General features: G+C 46.4%; 2 long non-coding RNA genes across 4 annotated transcripts in view; one reads left to right on the forward strand and one right to left on the reverse strand.

Annotated features, from left to right (window-relative positions):
• LOC140627522 (uncharacterized) overlaps nucleotides 1–1,090 on the reverse strand; it is a 59,491-nt gene extending 58,401 nt beyond the window's left edge. For all 3 annotated transcript variants that reach the window (XR_012026220.1, XR_012026219.1, XR_012026221.1), the window contains exon 1: nucleotides 783–1,090. This is a non-coding gene — a long non-coding RNA (uncharacterized lncRNA). The remainder of the gene's footprint in view (nucleotides 1–782) is intronic.
• Nucleotides 1,091–4,518: 3,428 nt separating this feature from the next.
• On the forward strand, nucleotides 4,519–17,745 carry LOC140627774 (uncharacterized). Its single transcript, XR_012026382.1, has 2 exons — nucleotides 4,519–4,598; nucleotides 17,339–17,745. It is a non-coding gene; the product is annotated as an uncharacterized lncRNA (long non-coding RNA).
• Nucleotides 17,746–22,792: the final 5,047 nt, after the last annotated feature.

The raw sequence follows: 22,792 nt of genomic DNA on the forward strand, positions 1-22,792 counted from the left end.
TTCGTATGTTGGCACACCAGAGTGAAAACTTTGCTTATTTATTATTCTAAATGATTAGTAATGAGAAGATCCATTCACATCCAGCTCATGAGAGGCACTGAGTCAAATCTAAACCATGGCACCATCATTTCCCTGAGAGGTTTTAAAACCAACAGTTTTGAGAAAGACAGTGGAGAGCTTTTCCTAGTCAAGTTACTAACTTTCCAAAACTAGCAGTGACAATGCTGCTTTCCACCCTCATGCAATGATGAGACATTTTTGGCATCATGCAGGGGCTCTAACTTGAAGTCTGGAAAAAAAAAAAAAAGCTGGTGGTGAAAATCCACCTCTCTAATAATAATAACAAGCACTTACGAGTGACAACTCATGCTAGGTACTTTAATGTCATTTCTCAACCTCACAGCAATGCAAAGTAAATATTATTCTCTGTTTCATAAATCAAGGACAAGTGATATTAAGTAACTTCCTCAACATCACAAACCTTTGGCTCCTTTTCTTTCACTCCATGTTTGTGGAATTCAAAGATAAGAGGCCCAAAAGCAGATTCCGGGTTTGTTTTCCTCACCACGATGAACCCACCGTGTAGTTCAGACTCTACTTATGGTAGACACCACATGGTGTGGATATCAAATCCTTCAGGAGAGTTTCCAGCAGCAAAGTTCTGTGGTAAGCTGTGTTGTTTATCCTTTGCTGCCAACAAATTACTCCAAAACAGTGGCTCAAAGCAATCTGCACTTACCACCTCACAGTTTCTGTGGGATGGGAATTTGGGAGCAGCTTACCTGGGGGATTCTGACTCAGGGTGTCTTGAGATTTTGTAGTTAGGACATCAGCAAGGCTGCGGTCATCTGAAGGCTGACGAAGGCCGATGGATCTGCTTCCAAGATGGTGTGCTCACATGGCTGTGGGCAGGAGGCCCCTGTCCCTTGCAGCGTGGGCCTCCCCGTAGGGCTCTTTGAGTGTTCTCACAACATGGCAGCTGGCTTCCCTGAGAATGAGCCATCAAAGAAACAGCAAGGAGAGGCCACACTTCGAGCTCGCAGCCTTGGAAGTCCCGTACCATCACTTTAGTCACATTCTGTTTGTTAGAAGTGAGTCACTAAGTACAGCCCACACTCAAGGGGAGAGGAATTAGACTTAACCTCTTAAGGAAGCAATACCAGAGAATTTGTAGACATATTTTCAAGCTACCCCATAAGCAGACTTTGGATTTCAGAAGATACAGAAGGTCTGGAAATCCAAAAACATAAAAGCACAATCTAATTTCATCTATCTAATGGAGCTAAAAATATGCCCACAGCCAACCTGTCTCCACTAAATGTAATGAGTAATGTCAGTGAAGTTTGCATTCGTCAAAGATCTTGAGTCCCGGACAAAATGCAATATGTCTGAATAGGATTGAGGTGACTTTTCAAATAATATTGTATCTCTAAAATATAATTATATAGTGTAGCATTTATCTAAAAGGGTCAGGCTCACAGTCAGTATCATTATTCATGAAGACTCCAGAAAAAGGCAAATAACTAAAACAGACACATAATATAAAGATAACCTATTAATATTTATAGATATCTCGCCAGCACTTACCATGTGTCCGGATGAATTGTATTATTACCTAAAGTGTCACCTCCTTGCATTCTTAAGCTTAACAGCACCCCCAACCTCTGCCGTATATTTTCCCAATTATGGAAAGTGCCTCATTTAACCTTTGAAATACTCCAAAGCCAGATGTAAGAGGAAAGGAACTGGATATTTGAAAAACTGAAGAATCAAGCTAATAGTATTGGTCCATAATGAGAAGATGAAAGGCACAGAGCTAAAAAATTACCCCAAAACACAAAACAAAGAATAATGGCTGGGATCAGATGCTTATATAATGGCTCAAACCCTAGATCTCTCTGTTTTTATTTATCTTATCTTATTTTTAAAGATTTTATTTCTTTACGTTTGTTTGTTATTTTAAAGAGAGAGAGCGCATGTGAACACCCACCTGGGGGGAAGGCTCACAGTCTTCACAGAGGGAGAGGAAGAGGAGGAGGAAGAGGGAAAGCGGCAAATCCTCCTAATCCCAGATGAGTACTAGCAAGCTGTAGCTGATCCAAAGACCAGTGCATGAAAAAATAGATATTTGTTGTTGCAAGCTCCCGAGAATTGGGGGGTTATTTGTTATGCAGTAATAACTAATGTACATGCTTGGTTACCGCAAAGGTCCTTAACCTGGGGTTCATGAAGATCTAGAGTCAGCAATGGATTTCACTTTCCCTGGGCAATCTCCACGAATATTAATTTTTACCCTCAAGCTTTTTATAAAAATTGAGCAATTTTTAGACCTCGGTAACTAGTATTCATTGTGGTATTTGTGAGCAAAATGAATCAAATCGAAAAAGTTAATTTTGCATGGCTGAAGGTGATAATAAAATGAATTGCTTATAATGATCATGAAATATGTACAAGTGGGAGAGGAAATGTTAATCCAGTTGTACAAAAATTTAAAATCAACAGCAGGTGACTTGGGAAGAAAACAAGAAGGAAAAAATTTGCCTTAAGGCATACCTTTTGCCTTGAGCCTACCTGGCTCCTCCTTACTCCTAGATTGAGGATTTCTGACGAAGGCCGGTAGACAAGGGGTTAAGGGTGGAGCTAAAACCAGTCCTAGCTGCTGTTGAAGTAGCACAGAAAAAAAGACAGTGAGAAAGGAAGCAAACAGAAGATGAGGAAGAGAGAAAGGAAACAGGTTTTTATCAGGCCTTGGAGCTCAACCATTAACAATAGAATTTTATCCTTTGGCTAGTATAGAAGTTGATTTTAATCAGGTTTACTTATCCTAATTTTCAAAGCATTTTTCATATTTTTATCATTCTCTGAGTCTTTAATAGTATTTCAAGATGGATCTGATGTGAAACCCCACTGTTTGCGCAGCAGTAACTAAAAACATTCTGACTCCATAGAATTGAAATTATTTTTAGAATGCTGAAAATTCCCCTGGTGCAACAGAGATAATGATAATCATAATATTTGCAAAAGGAAGTGTTTGGTTGGGTTGTATGTAAGAGACACACACACACACACACACACACACACACACGCTGGACCAGAAAAAATTCACTAAGATCCAGGAGGACACAGATTTATCTGCACGCCCCCTCCGCCCCGCCCCCATAAATCTACACAAAGAGTCTTTCTTCTTGCAATGGATCTTCTAATGTCAGTAGAGTCTTCATTAAGATTTTTCGGGCTAAAAAAAAAAAAAAAAAAAAAAAAAAAAAAAAAAAAAAAAAAAAAAAAAGATTTTTCGGGCTACTGATGAAAGATACAGAAATGATTAATAAATCTAGATTCATTTTATAAAGCTTTGTAGATGAGATTTAGAAAGAAAATGTGAATCTTATTCAAACAGGCAAGGATTGTTCGTCAGAAGAATAAAGCCTTTTCAACAACTTGCTGGTGGCTTGTTTTACACTTTATTCAAAGTTTTATTTTCATAATAGGCAGAAACTTTTATCATTGTGGTAGTGTAGAAATAATTTTATTTCCTTTAAAATCTCCTATATTCCTGGCAAAGTGTTAGCATTATTGAAATCATCACATACAAATTTCTTTCTCAACCTGAAAGTACAACTCTTGCTTCATATGGGGAAAAATAACTACTAAAAATTGTTTCTGTGTGTAATAGATCACTTTAAACATTTTTAAAAAGAATCTACTTCTTTTTTTATTTGAGAGAGAGAGAGAGAGAGGGACCGGGAGCATGAGCAGGGAGGAGGGGCAGAGGGAGACGGAGAGCCAGACTCCTCACTGAGCAGGAAGCCCAACGTGGGGCTGGATCCCAGGACCCCGGCATTGTGGCCTGAGCCAAAGGCAGATGCTTAGCCAACTGAGCCACCCAGGCGCCCCTGTAATAGATTGCTTTGAACTATGGTTCTAACATAGCTATTTCCTTTGGAAATGTTGGAACAATGAGAGAAAGAGATATGGCGAATATGAGCGTGTATTAAAATATATGCACAACCATGCAACACCATAGGTGGATTCAACAAAAGAGGATGGAGAAGGTTCTAGTAGAATGCATTATCCAGTTACCTACTCCTGTTCCTTGAAGTGGATTGCCCAGGAAACTAATGAAGCTTAAAGGCTCCACAGCACACCTGGGCCCCTTTCAAGGCAACGTTTCCACATGCTCATACGTTTTGATAAAATTTGCAAAAGTAATATATTTCGCCCATAATTCGTTAAGTCTCTTTCCACTACGACACCCCATCTTTGTATTGGGTGGCACTGGAGATGGCCATGGCATTTTTGAAATCTGACTCAGAAAAAAAAAATCTGACTAGGAGAGAGTGGGTTTAGTGGGAAATATTTGTAATTATACCTAAGTTATTATTAGTCATCCTGATGTAGGAATGGCTTTCAGGAATACTTCCATCTTCTCCCGGGATGACTCATCTGGAACCATGACATTTAGGCCCAGAAGCAAAGAATATTAATGTGTGCGATCAATCATGCCTAGAAGCACCAGAAGTATGGGGTAGTGGAGGAGAAAGCAAGTTTGAAATACAGAAAGCCAGAAGCTGGTCTGTGGAAAAACTTCCAATCAGGAGGTGAGTCAAATTAGAAGATTTAGTTCTCAGTAACTTCAAGTCAAAATGGAAGTTCTCTCTCATTAGGAGCAGACCGTGATAGTTCAGTGTAGACAATTATAATCTCATTGGGATCCCTGGGTGGCTCAGCGGTTTAGCGCCTGCCTCTGGCCCCGGGTGTGATCTTGGAGTCCCGGGATCAAGTCCCACACGGGGCTCCCCGCATGGAGCCTGCTTCTCCCTCTGCCTATGTCTCTGCCTCTCTCTCTGTGTGTCTCTCATGAATAAATTTTTTTAAAAATATTTAAAAAATAATAATCTCATGATACAGTGAAATTATATGTGTGTATGAAACATGTCAGATGATATTTATTTTCAAATATATGAAATATATTTTCACTACATATAATATGCATTTCATATATATCATCTCACTCTATGAGTAAAAAAACTATATATGAAATCAATAGATGTATCATGTATATGATACATATTTGAAATCAGTAGAAATTACAAGGATACAGAGAAAAGAATGACAAAGGATCCTTTTAGATCATAATGAAAAAATCAATCATATATGAAGAGCAAGAAAGAAATTGTAAACAGGAGCAATGAATAGGCACTTGGGTTGTTTGCTAATTTAGTTCATTAAAAAAGTGAATCATATAAACACAGATGAAGAAAATTAAATTTCTTGCCAATTTGATAAGGAATACTGATATTGACAATAATTATCACAAAAATAGTATAGCACTAAACAAGGCCGTCAGTGACATATTGTTTGAGGAGAGTCACCAGTTCAAAGAACATTTAAGATTAGTTGCTGTGTGGGATCCCTGGGTGGCTCAGTGGTTTGGCGCCTGCCTTTGGCCCAGGGTGCGATCCTGGAGTCCCGGGATCGAGTCCCGCGTCAGGCTCCTGGCATGGAGCCTGCTTCTCCCTCCTCCTGTATCTCTGCCTCTCTTTCTCTCTATGTCTATCATAAATAAATAAATAAATCTTAAAAAAAAAAAAAAAAAGATTAGTTGCTGTGTAAGGAAACTTGAAATGCCCTGAAATCTGAGAGCTCATACATGCAAGAAACCTGATAGGCTTTCCAAGCCTGGCAATGGATTCTAAAAGTTTACGTGACATTTTTGACAAAGAACGTCATTTTGACTTGAAAATGAATTGGTAAGCTGGAAATCAATTTCTATGCTATCAATAATTTTTAAAAAATCAATCATGCTAGATAGAGGAAAGCCTTTGAATTCCTGTGCCAGAAAACATTTATAAAAGCATTATCGGAGCACCCGGGTGACTTGGTTGGTTAAGTGTCAGGTCATGATCTCAGGGTCCTGGGATTGAGCCCCACATCGGGCTCCACGGTCAGCAGGGAGTCTGCTTCTCCCCATCGCTCTGCCCCTGGTCCTCTCTCTCTCAAATAAATAAATAAATAAATAAATAAATAAATAAATAAATAAAATCTTTTTTTAAAAAAGCCTTGTCATCTAAAAAGTCGATCAAAGAAAATGCAGCTGAAAAATGTAGGAAAAAAATATTATAGGGGTGTGCCAGGGAGTTAATGAAGATATGTGACTCTTCCAGATTTTGTGATGCTTTTGGTATTTGCAAGCTTTTTCATATTTGTAATGTGTTGCAATCTTTTTTCTCATTCTAAATATGTATTTCAATTTTTTTACTTAATTTTGAATTTATAATGTAGTGTTCTTTTTTTTCTAAAAAAGGGCCCTCAAAATCGTGTCTTAGGCACAAAATCTGGTTCCACTCCTACCTGCCCAGCAGGCACAAGTAGGCACGAGTGTATATATGTGCATGCACGTGAACACACAAGTGCACGTGTGCTACTCTCACCATTGCTACTTCAGCACATTTTTGGCAACAAGTCTGGCTACCCACTGCAGACACCAGACTTCTGGGATCCCCTCTGATCCCAACGGCGTTCTAGTGCACTGAGCCCTCCATACAGGACAGGAGAGAACCCAAGGAGCCATTGCCACCCTGGAAAGACCACTGTGAGCCAAGTTGGATTTGACCCAAAGGATCTCTAGGGAAGCCTCCTTGTTTTCAATCATGGGCACCTCAGGAGTTCTGAACTGTTTCTGGAGTGTCTAGGGAAGTTAAGTTTGTTCGGCTCCCAAGAGCACCCAAGGGGCTGCAGAATTCTCCATGGATTCTCTAACAACCTCCCCCTCCCAGCATCTTCTGGGTTTTTGAAGACAGCCCCAGTGCGGAGACTCCTCCGAATAACTGCAGGTCCCTGACTCTAGAGAGTGAGTAACTGCTCAGCACCTGGGGAACAGCATTTCCACGGGCAATTAGGGGATCGGGTTAGTGGTTGCTTTGCAACAAGCTGGTGCAACTCCCAGGTCGTCCAAGGGCTGGCTTCTAAGATGCTTGTATGTATGAAATGCAACTCGAAGTAGTGAAGCAGCTCTGCGAACACTTGGTATTTTGTCATGCACCATGCAGGACCCTAGGAAGGGGAGACGGTGATCAGGCCCTGAGACATCCACCCCAGTGGCCCTGGTGACTGAGCCAAGTTGAAGGCACGTGATAGGCACACCACCAATGGAGGCCTGAGCGCATTCTGCAGGGACGTGTGATTCAGCTCTCAGCTCTCTCTCCCCGTCTACACAGGCCACACACATCTTGCCCCGCTTATAAGTGTTTCCCCTGAAACCCAATCAGACGTGGATAAGTTACAGTTTGGCTGAAGATTTGGGGTGACGAGGAGCTACCCGAACTACGACCCACTGAATTCCTCTGAAAACACGCTGTGGGGATGTTTTCCTTCAAAAATCTCCTTCCAAAAAAAAAAAAAAAAAACCTCCACCTTCTTCTGAGCTCAGCCCCAAGCAGCCTGGGTCCCTCTGCTCCCTCTCTACTATGCGCTGCGAGTTTTAGCCAGACACTCAGGCCTGAGGATCCTCTTCCGGCCCGTGAGCTTCATAAAGCTTCTTTTCAACTTCTCAATTAAAGCGGTCTCTCCCCACATAGAAATTCTGGTACCAGCTGCTAAGACGATAACTGTTTCTCCATATGGCTTCCAAGATAAAATAGGAAAGAACGCTGCTCTTTTCCCACAGATGTGATGATTGATAGCGGTCTGTCTGGGCAACATATATCATCACAGTTCTCTGAATGGGATCTTTACTTTCATAAATCAACCTAAGACTTCACTTTTGTATTTTTCTCTATACAGGCCCATAAAGGGAATTTGAAATATTCATAAAATTTGAAAGAAAAATGAATCAACATCATTTCACCACTCGCATTACGCACCGTTCGCATTTTTACGAATTTTCTCCCAGATTTTCCGTCTGTGGAACGAAAGGTTTTGTCTCTTTGTTTTTCAAGCCTAATTCTAACCACTCTGTGTATACATGTCTATGCAGTGCTTTTTTATTTATTTATTTTTAAGATTTTATTTATTTGTTTGAGAGAGAGAGAGAGCAAGAGAAAGCACTAGTGGGGGTGGGGAGGTTGGGAGGAGAAGGAGACGCAGACTCCCCACTGAGCAGGGAGCCTGATGCGAGGCTCGATGCAGGACTCAATCCCAGGACCTCGGGACCATAACCTGAGCCGAAGGCAGACGCTTAACCGACTGAGCCACCCAGGGCCCCTATGCGGTGCTTTCTAAACGTAGATCCTACAAATTTTCCTTGCTCCCACATAGACCGCCTACATATTTAAATGCTTGCATGACAGGCCCTAGAGTACATAGTCCCTACCGACTTACGGTATTAGTTTTCTGTTGCTGCTGCGACAAATCAACACAAACAGAACAGCTTACGACAACACGGATTTATTCTCTGACAACTCAGGAGGTCAGCAGTCCGACATGGCTCTCCCGGAGCTGAAGGCCAGGTATTGCAAGGCTGTGGTCCTTCTGGAGGTTCCAGAAAGATTTCCTTGCCCTCTGCAACTTCCAAAAGCCACCTGAGCTCCTCAGCTTCTGGGCCTTCCTCCATCTTCCAAACAAGCAACATTGCCTCCCACCATGCCTGTCTTCCACTTCTGCTTTTAAGGACACCCATGATTGTAGTGGGCCCCTCAATAATCTCCCTGATTAGCAATCTTAATTCCACCTGGGACCTTAATCCAGCCAACCGCCACCCCCCTCTGCCATGTAAGGTGACACATTCACAGGTCCCAGGAACTAGGACGTAGATCTCTCTCTCTCTCTCTCTCTCTCTCTTTTTTTTTAAAATTTTTTTTAGGACGTAGATCTCTTAGGGTGGCCATTATTCTTCCCACCATACTTACCTATTTCTTATTATTAGACTTTCAGGTTGTTTCTCATGTTTTACTGTGATATATCACACTGAAACAAATGTCATTGTTCAGTTTACTTTTTCCTTATTCGGTAAGCCAGTCTTTTCTAGCTACAAACCTTTTGTCTTTTTTTTTTTTTTTTTTAAGATTTTATTTATTTATTTATTTATTTATTTATTTATTTATTTATTTATTTTTTATTCAAGAGAGACACACAGAGAGAGGCAGAGACACAGGCAGAGGGAGAAGCAAGCTCCTCGCAGGGAGCCCGATGCGGGACTCAATCCCAAGACCCCAGTATCATGCCCCGAGCCAAAGACAGATGCCCAACCGCTGAGCCACCCGGGCACCCCCAAATCTTTCCTCTTAAGAGGAAGAATTATAGAGGGTAAGGATACTTCGAGGAGGTATACTGGGTGCTGCTGGCCTGGAAGCAGGATGTAGTACTTGGCACAAATAATACTGAGTTTCTAGTCCACACTCCACCAGCATTAACTAAGTCATTTTAGTTACCTAATCTATCTGAAAATTTTCGCTACCTGCAAAATGGGAAATAACACTTATCCAGGCATTATTTTTCCTATAAGGATGGTATTTATTTATTCATGAGAGATACAGAGAGAAGCAGAGACACAGGCATGAGGGAGAAGCAGGCTCCCTGCAGGGAACCCAGAGTGAGACTCGATCCTGGGACCCCAGGGTCACACCCTGAGCCGAAGGCAGACACCCAACTGCTTAGCCACCCAGGCACCCCCTATCCAGGCATCATTACGGGGTCAGATGAGACGACGTAAACTCTGGAGCCACTGTGTTACTAGTGGTCACAATGGAGATGATTGTGATTAGGATAATCAGTGTAACACTGGAAAGGGGATCAGATAGCGCACCCCTCTCATAATTTCTAATATTCCTAGTGATGATACAGTTGACACCTCAAGTCATTTATCTTCTCAGGATGGTGAAAGAAAAGTCAGAAAAGTAATTTGGTTAAGAATCACATTGAGAGGCGCCCGGGTGGCTCAGTGGTTGAGCGCCTGCCTTCGGCCCAGAGCGTGATCCTGAAGTCCCGGGATCGAGTCCCACGTCGGGCTCGCCGCAGAAAGCCTGCTTCTCCCTCTGCCTGTGTCTCTGCCTCTCTCTCGGTGTCTCTCATGAATAAATAAATAAAATCTTTTTTTTTTTTTTTTTTAAAGGAATCACAGTGAGAGGAATGCCTGGGTGGCTCAGAGGTTCAGTGTCTGCTTTCAGCTCAGGGCATGATCTGGGAGTCCTGGGATCGAGTCCTACATTGGGCTCCCTGCTCCTCAGGGAGTCTGCTTCTCTCCATGCCTCTTTCTCTGCATGTCTCATGAATAAATAAATGGAAAAAATTTTTTTAAAAAGAATCACATTGGGGGCAGCCCCGGTGGCGCAGCGGTTTAGCGCCGCCTGCAGCCCGGGGTGTGATCCTGGAGACCCGGGATCGAGTCCCACGTCGGGCTCCCTGCATGGAGCCTGCTTCTCCCTCTGCCTGTGTCTCTGCCTCTCTCTCTCTCTCTCTCTGTCTCTCTCATAAATAAATAAATAAAAATCTTAAAAAAAAAAAAAAAGAATCACATTGAGAAAGAACACTTTTTTGAAATTATAATTATTTCTTCACAGGATGCTTTGCCTCCTCCCTTACTCCTGCAGCCCCCCAGCCTCCATGCACTCTGCCATGGCACCAGGCAGGCTTTTACTGCATGGCCTTCCTGCTTCCTACTACATTTTCCAGAAATATGCTGCCCCACACATCCACTTGTCTCCCCTCTTCCCCTTCAGCTCTTTGCTCAAACATCTCTGCAAACATCACCTCTGTGGACTGTCCTCGATAAAATCACACTATCGCTGTGACCGCCAGTGCTCCCTACCCCCTTCCCTTCTTTCCTCTTTCCCTGTATCACCACTGGAATAGAAATTTTACACAAGCAGGGATTTCAGCCCTATTTTCTGCATTGTGCCCAGTGCCTAGTGTCTAGCATATATTATGGACTCAATAATTTTGTTAAACGATCAAACAGATTTTAATGCAGCCCAAGCATTCTATTCATTGGGTGGTGAAAAAAATCGACCCAAAGACTCTTTTTAGTAGTAATTTTCCCTGTTCAGACATACCCTTCACATATAATTTGGACAGCAACAGGCCCTGGGTGAAAAGTGAACAAGAGAGAGGGTATATATATTGAAAGAGCAAATGTCTAAGATGGCTGTTGCCTTTACCCTGATTCTTCTTCTTCTTCTTCTTCTTCTTCTTCTTCTTCTTCTTCTTCTTCTTCTTCTTCTTCTTCTTCGTCTTCTTCTTCTTTTAAAGATTCTTATTTATTTACTTTAGAGCAGGAGCAAGAGAGAGAGAGAGAGCATGAATGGAGGCAGGGGCAGAGGGAGAAGGAAAAGCAGATTCCTTGCTGAGCAGGGAGCCCGACTTGGGGCTCGATCCCAGGCCCCTAAGATCAGGACCTGAGCCGAAGGCAGATGCTTGGCCGACTGAGCCACCCAGGTGCCTCGCCTTTACTCTGCTTCTAAAAAGTGAGATATATGGGATAAATATATATATATATTTTAATTTTTTAATTTTATTTTTTTATGATAGTCACACAGAGAGAGAGAGGCAGAGACACAGGCAGAGGGAGAAGCAGGCTCCATGCACCGGGAGCCCGATGTGGGACTTGATCCCAGGACTCCAGGATTGCGCCCTGGGCCAAAGGCAGGCGCTAAACCGCTGCACCACCCAGGGATCCCTATTTTTTTTTTTTTAAGTGAGGTATAAACAGTCATGTTGTATAGTTTACAGCGACTGGATTTGGAGCCAGAGCCAGGGATAAATGAAAGAAGACATAAATGAAATCTTCCGCATAAAGATGAATCCAGGTGGATGCGCCACTCGGGCCTGCAAGGTTGTCCTTGTGGCCTTCGGCTCAGAGCTGTCATCACCATGAAGCCCACCTCGATTTAATTTTGAAAAGCAGAAATCAAGAGAAGTTGGTAGTCGCTCCGCTGGTTCAGAGGAAGTGGATGGAGACGGAGACTTGATACAACTTGGGGAAGCTTGTGTCAGGGACTGATGCCACACTGAGTGCAGTAACTGTATGCGTCTTCATGAACTTCCCATGACGGACCCTCAGTTGTCCCTCACACCAAGCCATAGGGACCCAGCACCGCCCCACTCTGCTCGGACACGCAGTGGTCTTACCCTGGTGTACTTGTAGCTCTTGTCCAACTCTGCTCCCCTGCTCGGGACAAGATCAGAGCTGCTAGCACCCAGCTTCCTGGTGGCTCGCTCCGCTTCCCCTTCCTGCCGGTGCCTCTACTCCAGCCCCATGTTATTGCTCTCAAAGCAAGTTTTCCAAACATCGAGACAGATAAAGATCTGAGGACCATAACTCTTGTATGCTCCTTAAGGACAATTTCTTTCTTGTCTTGGATCCCGTAGCCCTAACAATGAAACTGTGCCAAGAATCTCTTTCAAAAGTAAAGCCAAGATCTATCCCTGAGTGACTAGCGGCAGATAAACGGCTTTCAGCTTAATCCTAACAAGAATGAGCAAATGGACACCGATACTTGGCTTAGCGTTTCATTAACATAATCCCTTTCCTGTGCAGTGATATTCTTCTGTGACGTGTGTGTGTGTGTGTGTGTGTGTGTGTGTGACTGCGGGGAGGGGGGGATATATTTATTCTTCTGGGACATCAGACTTTTAGTGTTGGGGGTATTTAAGGACTTTTGGAAAATCGTGTGAATGTCCAAGCGAAAGAAATCATATGTCATGCTTAGCTTTGTTGTGAGCACCCATGCCCTGGATGGTTTTTCGCTCACAAGGATCATCTCCTTCAACCCAAATGGAAGCCAACTGCCAGGGGAATGTGGTGGGGGGCACTTTCAGCTCAGGCCTATTTCAGGCACCTCGATCTCACATACCAACTCACTACTGGCATTAGGGTGAGAGTAGGCACAAAGGGTCAACTCAAGGTTGATGGCAGCTCAGGACACCTGACTTGGGCCTGGGTTAATTACTGGTGGGGAGAAGTTGGCCAGTTCCAAAACAGTCCTCAAATTAAATGTGACTCTATATGTTGGGCAGCTTGCGTGGAGCCCAGTATATGGAACTGGGTGGGAATCCGGCTCACAACTGTCCAGTTTAAAGATTCTAGATGTGAGGGTGTCTGGGTGGCTCCATGGGTTAAGTGTCTACCTTCGGCTCAGACCATGATCTCAGGGTCCTGGGATAGAGCCCCTCATCCGGTTCTCTGCTGAGCGGGGAGTCTGCTTCTTTCTTTCCCTCTGCCCTTCCCCCAGCTCATGCTCTCTTTCTCTCTTGCTCACTCTCTTAAATAAATAAGTAAAAAAAATTTTTTTTAAGAATATATATAAAAAATAAAGATTCTAGATGTGAGACTCCTTCGGCGGATCCAAACCAAGGCAGGTGAGACCAGGGATCATGTATGGGACTGCCAATTATTATTTCCCTTTGAGGATGGAATGTAGAAGACTCACAACTCCAGATATTTGGAACATGGGTTTGATTCCTCTCTAAATGACGCAATTTGCTTGAAGGGAGGATGAGTGGAAGTGAATGATTCCAAGAAACGCCAAACGCCAAGAATTCTCCATAGATTACTGATGAATTCTTGGAAACTCTAGAAAATTTATTTTATGTTGACAACTAAGGAGAGAACGCTTCTTAATTCAAGGCCTACACCTCTCCTTGGGTTCCTGGTAAGTGGGCCAAGCTGTATGGTGTAAAAAGGATGGTTGAGGTAGTAAAGGGTTCACAGGAAGTAAAAATCATCCACATAGATTCTGAGAGGAGAAACTGAGTTGGGCATGTTTCCAGGGAGTATGGGCTACAGAGAGATGGAGAAATCCCGAAAGCTATGAAGAATAAGATACAATGAATAAGAAACATAAAATAGGTGAAGAATTACTCTTCCCTTCTCCACTTAGCGTCACTTCTATTGGCCCCTCATTAAGAAGCAGCAAATCTCAGTTATCAGCATTTTCTGGAAGATGAACATTTTTTCCCTTGAAATTCTTTTATGTTATCCAAAAGTCCCCAGGAAAGAAAAATGATATGCTTTCATGGGCTTCATATTCAAGAATTCAGAAAGCCCGCTAAAAATATTTCCAGATTTCAGAGCTTCCACTAACATTCCAGATTTATCTCTGACATCCAAGGCCAAAACTTTTTTTTTGTATATTTTTTTTATTGGAGTTCAATTTGCCAACATAGAGCATAACACCCAGTGCTCATCCAGTCAAGTGCCCCCCTCAGTGCCCATCCCCCCGTCCCCCCGCCCACCTTCCTTTCCACTACCCCTTGTTTGTTTCCCAGAGTTAGGTGTGTCTCATGCAAGGCCAAAACGTTTACGTATAGAAAAAGTTACAGGAGTTGCCCAGCAATTGACAATTTTTAAGAGATCACATTTACTCCGCTTCTTTTATTATAAGGACATGGGATGAATTTACTGCAAGGCTGTGTGCGGGATGGTGCTGGAAAGTCAACACTGTCTGGAGAACAAAGCTCAGGGGTGTCCCCCGATCTGCAAAGGGACAAGCCCCCCCCCCCCATGGTGGACCTTGCCAGTAAAAAGAATCCTTGTTGGTCCACACTGGCTGGTCCAATCCTGGAGCCTTGCGTATCTTGTCGGCACAAATACCATTTGCAGCAATTAGCATGGGTGCTGCGGACTGGGGATCCCCCAGCTGGCCCTATTGGCACCCCAAACTCGGGCTTTCCTGCAACTGTCCAAACTCATCCAGTCTCATTCCTGGCCTTAAGGACCCTGATACGATGGAAGGTTTGGGAGCTTTTCGTTTCTTTCCACCGTCCCTGCCTTATGGCCTGGCTGTCATTTGGGGGAACTGGAAGTGGCAGGACTGGGGCCCTTTCTCAAAATGAATTTCAAATTGTGGCCCAAAACCCACAGAGGACCTTAACAAAACTCATTTTTAAAACAGACGTAAAAAAAAAAAAAAAAATTCTAGCAAATTCTTATAGCATCTGCCCCAAGGAAGCAAGGGCTTATATCCCTATGTCCCACGTCTTGCTCGAGATGTCCACTCTGGGTCAGTTGTTTGCCATGTGACCTCGGATGTCGGACAGATTCAAGGAAAGTTCGAAGCTGCAGTTTGTCAGGGTTTTCGGTATTGCCAGGGTGCGAGCCATGCTTTGCCCGGCCCTGTCCATCTCCAAGAAGGGACCACAAGACCCCTCCAGAGACTATGGGTGTCTGTCTCTAGACCGTCAGGTTAAGGGGGGCAGGAGTTCGGGCTTCTCCTGCAGGCCTTCAGGGGTGGCGGTGCCCGCATGTGGTGGGGACCCCCGAAAGCAACGGCTACTTTCTGCAGAATTTCCATTTGAACTCATGCTCTTACTCCCTGCCTTCCGGGGAGCAGCAGCACCAGGATCACCCAGGAGCTGGCTTCGCCCCACCTCTAGAGCCTGCAATCCTGGGGGGCGCTGGGCCAGCCGGGTCTTCTCAAGCCCTTCCAGGCCATGTGCTTGAGAACCGGCAGCCTGAGGGAAGCAGCTCTGCAACCGCCTCTCTGTGGCTCCTGCAGGACCCGGGCCTCACCCCCGCAGGTGAGGAGCGCGCCCCGAGCGGGCTTCGGGCTGCAGCGCCCACTTCCCGGCCGCGCACCTCGGACCTTCTCGGCCGCTTCGCACTTGCCCCTGTGGCTCCTTAAGCCTCCCATCACCCACCTTAATTTTCCCTCCTCCATGGGACCCCCGCGTGGCTCAGCGGCTGAGTGGCTGCCTTCGGCCCAGGGCGTCATCCTGGAGTCCTGGGATCGAGTCCTGCCCCGGGCTCCCTGCGTGGAGCCTGCTGCTCCCTCTGCCTGGGTCTCTGCCTCTCTCTATATATATCTCTCATGAATAAATAAATAAAATCTTAAAAAGAAAAAAATTCCCCCCTCCCACTTCTGTAGAGAGGTTCTCCCTTCATTTTCTTTCTTTCTTTCTTTCTTTCTTTCTTTCTTTCTTTCTTTCTTTCTTTCTTTCTTTCTTCTTTCCTTCTTTTCTAGATTTTATTAATTTATTCATGAGAGAGGCAGAGACCCAGGCAGAGGGAGAAGCAGGCTCCCCGCGGGAGGGGGGTCAATGGGGGACTCGATCCCAGGACCCAGGGATCACGCCCTGGGCGGAAGGTCCAGGCTCAACCGCTGAGCCACCCAGCCGTCCTGCTCACTTTCTTTATGATATAAACCGCACCCCGATGTTGAATTTTGGGGGGAGCGAGGCACTCCCCCGCACTCCCTCTCCACAAGAGGGGGCGCAAGCCAGCAGGGCCCACGGCCGCGGAGCTGGTGCTGGCTCCCAGCCGGTGTAGGGGGCCCCATCCCTGAGTGACAGGGTGCTCCGGCGTTTGGCCTTGGGGTTTCGAGAACAAAGACAAGAGGAGAGCTCGGGAACTGCTCACTGCCCTGGCTTCCCCGTCACGGAGGGCTGGAGAGAAGGTTCTGACAGGTAAGGCGTTGACCGGAGAATGAGCTTTCACCTGTAATAACCGTCCTGCGTCTTGCCTTGGGAAGCCAGCCCGCCCGGAGGCAGGTGAACCAGGTCACTGTTCTGCTGAACTTTTTTTTTTTAAGATCTTATTTATTTATTCATGAAAGACACACAGGGAGAGGCAGAGACACAGGCGGAGGGAGAAGCAGGCTCCCTGCGGGGGACTCGATCCCAGGACCCCAGGATCACGCCCTGGGCCAAAGGCAGATGCTCAACCCGGGAGCCACCCTGGCATCCTTCTGCTAAACTTTTCAGTGCAAAAGCAGCTCTCCCGTCGGAGAACAGACTTGCAGACCTTTGCAGAAGCTGTGACCCGGGGGATCCCTGGGTGGCTCAGTGGTTTGGTGCCTGCCTTTGGCCTGGGGGGTGATCCTGGAGTCCTGGGATCGAGTCCCGCATCGGGCCCCCCGCAGGGAGTCTGCCTCTCCCTCCGCCTGTGCCTCTGCCTCTCCCTGTGTGTCTATCATGAATAAATAAATAAAATCTTAAAAAAAAAAAAAGAAGAAGAAGAAGCTGTGACCCGTCAGCGAGTCCCCGGCAGCCCCTCCCCGCCCCGCCAGGCCCCGCAGGTGCGCACCAGGCCGCGCCGCCCGAATCCTACCCTCCTGCCTCTGCACCCGGCAGGACTGCAGCCTTGTCCCCCGACGGCGGTGACATCAGGCCATCCCCTCCTTCCCCCCGAGGCCGGGTCCTCCGCAGCCTGAGCCCCCGGTGCCCCCCAGCGCCGCCTGGTCCCCGCACCCCTGCGGCCTTGCCTCCCTGGCTCCTGTAGCGCTGTCGCCCGGCCCTGCGGGGCCCTTTCCACCTGCACCTGCCGCGGCCCCGGGCGCTCCCTCCCACGACCACAGGCCGCGTGCCCCCCTCCCGTTGCTTCCAGGGGTGCTTAAACCTCGACCCCTCAGAGAACCTTTCCCATTTTGTCCGAATTGGCGGTTCATGAGCCCTTCTCTCCCAACAGGTGATGCGTCTTTGCGACCTATTTCTTCTTCTTCTTCAGGACAACATCGATCGGAGCCTCCAAGCCCCTGACGACAGCAGGTGCCCAGTGACTACTTACTGGCTCCCTTAGCCAGTGGTTCAAATGGTCTCGGCCGCGAGTTTGGAACCGGATGGAAAAGAGCGGCAATCCCAGTCCAGGCGAGGCCGAGGAGTGTGGGGGAGCCCAGGAGTGTGGGGGAGCCGTCACAGGTGCGAAGAGCCCATGGCACCCAGCGCTGCGACCCGCAGAGGCAGAGAAATTCGGAGGGAAGGGGCTGCTGCGGCCCCGTGGGAACGAACGGAGCCACAAATGCAAGCCACCTATGACAATTTCCATTCCTAGTGGCCACATTAAAAAAAAAAAAAAAAAAAAAAAGGTTAAAAGAAGATGGTGAGGTTAGTTTTAATAATGCCCTTTTTCTTTAAGCCAATATATGCAAAATATTGTCATTTCGACCTAGGATCTGTAGAAATTAGTGACGAATTTGGTATTCTTTGGTTTACTTATTTCTTTTGTATGAAGTCTTTGGAATCTGGTATGAATTTTATGCTTCCTGCCCATCTCTGGCCACATTCCAAGTGCTCAGGAGCTACAGGGTGGCCTGGCTGCCCCTCCCGAGAGGAGAGCAGCGAGTAGTGCGGAAGGAGGCCAGCCCTGCCTCTAGGCCTCAGGGCAGGGAGAGGAAGCCAGGTCCCCCCGACAGGCCAGGCCCAGAGGCTTGTGAGGAGAGCAAGCCAGACGACAAGACTGCCACTGACCAGCCAGGAGCTCGGTCCCCTGTCCTCACCCCCCACCCCACCCCAGGAGCAGCAGCTTGTCCAGAGGGAGGGGGAAGGGCACATAGGTGGTGGCCAGGGAGCGGTGTCTCCCCAACTGAAGGGGTAGGGCCGAGGTTCCCGGGGTTCAAGACAAACACAACAAAGCAAGCTATTCTAATGAACTGACCCACTGGAAGCTGATTTATTTGCTACCACTGACTTTCATTACCTGTATGATGGGGTCCGAACTTCCAGGTATTGCAGATAAAGGAACAGACCAGCAAGTTGTGGGGGGCCATTCATCTTAGCTTCATGGCAGGGCAAAAGGGAAAAACAGACAAGTTCCTCCTCTTCAATAAACACAGCCCCCACAAATCCAATCCGAAGCAGTAAGTGAAGGTCTTCCTGTGGTACAACTGGTAATTATTTGAGTATCAGAAGCAACACAAAAGCCAAAGGTCCTCAGACCCCAAACCTGAACCTGTTATACGGACAGACGGAGCAAGAGCATTCAACTCTTTGAATACAGAATTTTCTGGAAGATGCAGGGGAAAAGCCTGAGCTAATACCTCCAAACGGAAGCAGCGATTTTTCAGGGAGATGTTCTCGATCTATCGCAAAATAAGCAGCATTAAGGTCATTTAAGTAAAACACTGTAAGCTTAGGGTCTTCATATTCCTGTTTCTTTCTTGACCTGCAGCAATACTATGTGGGAGGACGGGGAGAGTCAGAGACAGCCGGGAGCAAACACACCAGCCTGTCACCAGCTCAGAAGGCAGTGAATGTCCAGTGAACACACCTGGGATCTGGGGACTGACCGTGGGGGTAAGGGGCCCCCCCGATCAAAAACCCTTTCTAGGTCCAAGGATAGACAGGTACTGCTTGGCCCTGTAGTGTAACTATAATAATAAAACCCTTGACCTGCTCAATTCCTTGGCTTTCTAGATTTACTCGGGCCAGACAAATTCTTAGACAAAGGCAAAATGAAATACATACAAGTTGACCATTTACGTTGCTTTTATTATTTAAGAAAATTCAACCGGCAGCTGCAAGGGCACTGTCCTAGGCCCTGGCTAATCCTCTTGCATTGCTGCTGAGGACTACAAAACCGCTTCGCTAAAGAGTTTCCAAAGCATGAAATGGGGGCGCCTGGGTGGCTCAGTTGGTTAAGCATCTGCCTCCGCTCAGGTCATGATCGCAGGGTCTTGGGATGGAGTGGGCTTTGGGCTCCCTGCCCAGCGGGGAGTCTGCTTCTCCTTCCTCTGCTCCTCCCCACCACCACCACCTCGACTTCTCTCCCTCCCACATACATAAATAAAACCTTAAAACCTTACTATTTCAAACCAGAACAAAATGGAAAAACCTGAAGTTCTGAGATCTCAGTGATGGAGATGAACACTATGAGTCCACACCTCCCCAGCAGCCATTTCCTTGACAGCCAACCCTCCAGAGGCAGGGCGAACAGCACCAGCAAACCAACAGCAGGGTGGAGAGGCACAAATATGCCTTAGGATAGCTTCAAAAAGTGAAATGCCTCTTATTTTAGAAAAAATCCACTTAAATGTACGCCAGGGGCTTGCAAACACACAGCTTATAACCAGGAACTTCGTGAAAAAAGCCAGAAGACGAATGGCCCAACGGACCTCGTGGGACTATTGGCTACTTTTGCCATAAAAACATGAAAAGACCCTTCCCTTTTTTTGAGGAGGGAGGACCCAAAAAGGGCTCCTTTGTATAAAATGGCCAATGCCAGAGCTATAAGCAGGACCCCAGCTGTTTCAAAGAGTTTATTGCCAACAAATTTCCCCAGGGAGTGTGCTCCCCTTCCTGGAGGCTGGGGTTGTCCTGGCTCTGCTGTCAGAACTGGGGGTCTGGGCTGTCCCAGGTTGCTGTGAGGTCGCTGCCACTCCAACAGGTGTCTCGGGGGCTGCCACTTGGACTCGGGTGGGTCTGCTTTGTTACTCCCTTATCAGTCTGCACAAACCAGTTACCTGTCCTCCTTGGCGCTGGTGGCTGGTGGGCCGGTGACGTGCACACCCACTGCACGCGGGGCTCTTTCGTGGTGTGCCAGGGACGCTTTACCAGGCATGGAGGGGAGGCCACAAATGTTATTTACGTTTGCAGATCCCTCTTTTAATTACTGTTGTGGAAAAGCTGTTCCGGGGCTCTGGTTCCCGGAGGGACCTTAATAGCATAGGTAGAAAAAAAAAAAAAAAAAAGAAAGAAAGAAAGAAAGAAGCCTGCAAGGGGGCTCTATGAAAGGGTTAGAGCAGCTGCACCAAAGGACCTAGATGCTCTTCATCCCCCACAGCTGCCACGAGTGGCTCCGACGCTGGCTTTTCTGGACTCCTTGCAAAGTATAATTTCCAAAAAGTTAAAAACAAGGCTCCCGTCAAAGACTTTCGGCAATTCCTTAATTTGGGGATCAATGAGACAGGAAAGGTGTCGCACGGAGCATGGGAGGAGCTGCCCCGGGAAAGAAGGCTGCACATTGACACTGCTCCGTGGCCTGCAGGGTAATAAGACCATGGCCTTTGGGGTGATCTTTTCCACCAGTCAGAAAGGATTTGCATGTTTTCCAGACTAAATATACTCATTAACACAGAACTTTGCATACTCTGGGGTTCCTATTTAACAAATAGTAAATAGCAAGTCAAACCAAGACACCTTCTGTAGCCAGTTAGGTCGTCCTGGGCTGGGCTCCTTAAACAGAGCACTGCTACGACAGTGAGAGGAGATCCTGAACGTTCGCGGCCTTTCTTCCTGAGATTTGGATCACTTTTCTTTTTCTTAAGATTTTATTTACTTATGAGAGAGAGGGAGAGGGCAGGAGAGAGAGAGAGAGGGCACGAGTGAGGGAAAGGAGCAGAGGGAGAGGGAGAAGCAGGCTCCCTGCTGAGCAGAGAGCCCTATGGGGCTGGATCCCAGGACCCTGAGATCATGACCAGAGCCTAAGGCAGATCCTTAACCGATTAAGCCACCCAGGCGCCCCTGGATTATTTTTCTTAACACTTTACATATTGTTCGTCTCCCGCTTCATGTTGATGTATAATCAAGATGGTAGGAAGAAAATGCTGGCAAGTTGGACCTTGAGATGTGAGTTTTTCATACGCTCCAGAAATGTGAAGAATTTAGATGTATTTGGGGGGGCGGGTGGTGAGGATAGGTGGCTTTGGGGAGGAGTATGAGGCAAAACCAAACAAAAAAATTAAATGGTTTAAAAAAAAATACTGGCCATAACTATAGGCTTAATGTGCAGTATCTGAAACCAGTACACTGGTTTGGAAGCAGTTTATGACCTGCGTTTTTGACCTTTTTTTAAAGATTTTATTTATTTTTTCGTGAGACACACACACACACACAGAGAGAGAGAGAGAGAGAGAGGGAGGCAGTTTTTGACTTTAAATAACACAGGTTGTTAATGAAGGATGCTCACACTTTTTTCATGGAGAAGAGCCACTTAGATTATCCCATGGAAATTATACAATGCTGAAAATGTTAATTTTCCCTGGGCCAGGGATCAATTGGCAGGAAATAGAACAATAGAAACCCAAGTGAAAGGCTGAGGTTTGGAGCCTGGCCCTGGGCCGGGGTGGGGAGGTTGGGGGGTGCTGCCGGGAAGGAAGGGGGAGGGGATTATGTCTGAGGTTCTGACCTCCTGGGGAAAAAAATGTGATCTGAAACAGGGCTGCAGCTGTAGGAAGGGTTCAGGAAGTAGAGGAGCCCCACCCCCCCTACACTCTCCCCTCGCGGTGTGGGGACAGCCAGCTTGAAATGCAGCAAGCTTAGGGAGAAGAGAGCTGTCTGGAGCTCCGGGCCAGCCTGCATACCAAGCTGTGGTTGAAAACTTAGTAGGAGGGCACCTGGGTGGCTCAGCGGTTGAGCATCTGCCTTCGGCTCAGGACACGACCCCTGGGTCCTGGGATGGAGTCCTGCATCGGGCTCCCTGCAGGGAGCCTGCTTCTCCCTCTGCCGTGGGATACTCCTGGCTTGGTCATACTCCTCTTGGCCTCTCAACTTGTAACTCCCAAAAAATTCCCAGACTTGTCCGCACATTACTATCACAATCACAATCGTTCAAATTGCAATCTTCGAGCTTGGGCCCCCAGTTTTTGAAAACTCCCCAGGTGATTCCGATGTGCTGAATGAGTTTGAGAATGAGTGCTCTAACCCTTGCTACTTGAAGTGTGGTCTCCCAACCATAGCAATATCTGCGTTGTCCACGAGCTTATCCCAATCGCAGGTACCCAGGCCAAACCTTCCTTGTATTGAATCAGAATCTGCATTTTAATTAAGTTCTGGGTCTTTAACATGAATTTAAACTTTCAGAAGCACTGCTTCCAAACAGACTCCGTGTGGCCTCTCTGTGAGGAGAAACGCTAGGACTATTTCCTATATTTTAGTCCAAAGAAGAGATACCTTCTCCCTCCCCTCACCTATTTATTTAGCAGTAAACATCGCTAGAGGTGGAAGGAAATGCAGGCCTTCTTTTGGAGAAAGCAAGCAATGTGTCACCAGGGCTAGATTTTTTTGTCATTAAAATGCACAGCATGCTAAGGGACAGCCTGGAGCCTATCAAAATTCCCAACAACTCAAGGAAAAATAGATTAAAGCGAAAGCCTCCAAAAAACCACTTTTGCCTTTTCCCAGGAAAAGCTTTGGGGTTGAAGAGTCA

The sequence above is a fragment of the Canis lupus genome, chromosome X (assembly GCF_048164855.1).
Source record: "Canis lupus baileyi chromosome X, mCanLup2.hap1, whole genome shotgun sequence".
In the NCBI taxonomy this organism is placed as follows: Eukaryota; Metazoa; Chordata; class Mammalia; order Carnivora; family Canidae; genus Canis; species Canis lupus.